We start from the raw sequence: 3003 nt of genomic DNA, 5'->3' as shown, positions 1-3003 counted from the left end.
ACCGGGCGGGCGCCGCCGCTCCGGCCAATAAGCGTGGCGAGGGGGAGGGCGGAGGGCTACGGCGGACCAATGGGTGCTGGCCTTGCTGCCACGCTCTCTCTGCAGAGCTGCGCGAGCCGCGGGCCGTTGTGGGGGAGCTTCTTGCCTGCGGCTTGCGAATGCTGAAGCTGACGGCAGGCCGATCGATTGCCTCCGCTGTTCTATGATGGCCGTCGCTGTCTCTCAGAGTCTGGGCCCCTGGAGCGGAGAGAGTGCGAGAGTGGGCGCGCACGCGGGCCAGGCCACCAGAGGGTGGGGCCTGTGGGCTCTGTGATGTAAGCTGGGAGGGGCGCGGGGCGGAGCCTAGGTCGCGGGCCAGCTGAGCTCTGGAAGGAACTTTTAGTGAAGCGGGAGGACGCCACAGGTCCTCTGCAGGGCTCCGCTTCCTGGAGCCGCATGTGGCTAGTGAACTCTGAAACGTGGCTGGTCCAAGTTGAGATGTGCTGTAAGTGTGTGTACAGTACACACACACCAGATTTCCTAGACTTAGTACCAAAAAATATATATATATATTTTTAAATGGTTACAAGTGGGATAATTAATTATAACAAAATTGATGACAGTTGGGATATATTTGGTTAAATAAGAAATATTGAGGCCGGGCGCGGTGGCTCACGCTTGTAATCCCAGCACTCTGGGATGGCCGAGGCGGTGGATCACTTGAGGTCAGGAGTTCGAGACCACTCTGACCAACATGGTGAAACCCTGCCTCTACTGAAAATACAAAAATTATCCAGGAATGATGGCAAGTGCCTGTAATCCCAGCTACTTGGGAGGCTGAAGCAGGAGAATTGCTTGAACCCGGGAGGCGGAGGTCGCAGTGAGCTGAGATGGTGCCACTGCACTCCAGCCTGGGCAACACAGTGAGACCCTGTCTCAAATGAAAAAAAAAGTTTCCTTTTCTACTGCAATTAACATTACTTCATCCCAAAGCCCCAGATTTTGTGGAATCCTTAACTTACTGTCGTAGGAAAACACACAGGTGGGAGCTTTAAAGTTACTTTGATCATTCTTCCTGATTCCTGGAGTAGTCAGCATATTCCTGTACCAGACTTCAGGAATAGAATTGGCTTTGAGCTCCTTTGTAGTTAGATGGCTAGGAAAACTGAAAAGTGTTGGAATCCTCCATTCTTTCTGTAAACCAAAAAGTGAGACAAGTCTCAATCAATTTAGAAATTTATTTTGCCAAGGTTAAGGACTTTCCCGGAAGAAAAAAACAGAATCACAGAAACAGTCTGTGATCTCTGCCTTTCTCCAAAGATAAATTTGAGAGATTCAGTATTTAAAGGGGAAAAGTGGGCTGGAGGGAACAAGAGAAAAGGAGCAGGTAGGGGAATAGTCAATTGTGTAATTGTGTATTATGTCAAGTATGTCTGCTTAGAAATGAAAGGAAAGGCAACTTCTTGCATGACTCAGCTTTCAACTTAATTTTTTCCTTTTGGAATAGTGAATTGGGGTCCACCTAAGTTGTTTTTTTTTTTTTGGTTTTGTTTTTTTTGTTTGTTTTTTTTTTTTGGAGATGGAGTCTTGCTCTGTCGCCCAGAGTGGAGTGCAGTGGCACAGTCTCTGCTCACTGCAACCTCCGCCTCCCGAGTTCAAGCAATTCTCACACCACCATGCCCAGCTAATTTTTGTATTTTAGTAGAGACGGGGTTTCACCATGTTGCCCAGGCTGTTCTCAAACTCCTGAACTCAGGCAATCCGCCTGCCTCAGCTTCCCAAAGTGCTAGGATTACAGGCATGAGCCACCACGCCCAACCCGAAGTTTTTTGTTTGTTTCGTTTTGTGTTTTTTGAGACAGAGTCTCGCTCTTTCACCGAGGCTGGAGTGCAGTGAGTGGCACGATCTCAGCTCACTGCAACCTCCGCCTCCCAGATTTAAGCAATTCTCTGTCTCAGCCTCCCAAGTAGCTGGGATTACAGGCGCCTGCCACCACGCCTGGCTAATTTTTGTTTTTTTAGTAGAGACAGGGTTTCACCATCTTGGCCAGGCTGATCTGGAACTCCTGACCTTGTGATCCACCCGCCTTAGCCTCCCGAAGTGCTGAGATTACAGCGGTGAGCCACCGTGCCTGGCCGAGGGGGTCCAACATTTTTATTTTCCTTTCACATTTCTTTAAGATTTTTTTTCCCCAGGGCCGGGTACAGTGGCTCACGGCTGTAATCCCAGCATTTTGGAGGCCAAGGTGGGAGGATCGCTTAAGCCCAGTGGGAGGGTCTCACTCTGTTGCCCAGACTGGAGTGCAGTGGTGCAGTCATGGCTTACTGCAGCCTCCACCTCCCAGGCTCAAGTGATCCTCCCACCTCAGCCTCCCAAGTAGCTGGGACCTCAGGCTTCTGCCTCCACACTCGACTAATTTTTTTAATTTTTGTAGAGATGGGGTCTCACTGTATTGCCCAGGCTAGTCTTGAACTCCTTCGCTCAAGCTATCCTCCTACCTCTGCATCCAAAAGTGCTGGGATTACAGGTGTGAGCCACCACACCCAGACTTCTTTACACCATGTTATATGTAGAGCTAGAGACCCAGGAGTGATTCTCAGTTATTCCCTTCCTTTTCCCCTCATACCTACCAGATTTTCCTCCTGCCTTAGAAACATCTCCACTGACATATGCTGTTCTGGTCCGGTCCTTTATCTCTTTCCTGTATCCTGCCATAGTTTCTTTCAAGCCTTCCCCTTGCTCCTGCTTCAGTCCAAATATCACAACTTTCTGTACCACCCCCTTCCATTCATAATATCCTCCTGCATCCGTTGTATGCCTCTCTATTACAACTCTCACCATATATGTGATAGTTATTTGTATAAATGTGGATCTGCCCGGCCGGGCGAGGAGGCTCAGGCCTGTAATCCCAGCACTTTGGGAGGCCAAGGCGGGCGGATCACGAGGTCAGGAGATCAAGACCATCCTGGCTAAGAGGATGAAACCCCATCTCTACTAAAAATACAAAAAATTAGCCGGGCGTGG

General features: G+C 49.6%; 1 protein-coding gene across 1 annotated transcript in view; it reads right to left on the bottom strand.

The window, feature by feature from the left end:
• The window catches only part of MAP4 (microtubule-associated protein 4), a 277944-nt gene extending 277727 nt beyond the window's left edge, over positions 1-217 (bottom strand). The window contains exon 1 of the mRNA XM_011981023.1: positions 3-217. The gene's annotated coding sequence lies outside the window, so the exon portion shown is untranslated. The remainder of the gene's footprint in view (positions 1-2) is intronic.
• Positions 218-3003: the final 2786 nt, after the last annotated feature.

This window comes from Mandrillus leucophaeus, unplaced genomic scaffold, assembly GCF_000951045.1.
Source record: "Mandrillus leucophaeus isolate KB7577 unplaced genomic scaffold, Mleu.le_1.0 Scaffold22, whole genome shotgun sequence".
NCBI lineage: Eukaryota > Metazoa > Chordata > Mammalia > Primates > Cercopithecidae > Mandrillus > Mandrillus leucophaeus.
This window is presented reverse-complemented; position numbering and strand designations above follow the sequence as displayed.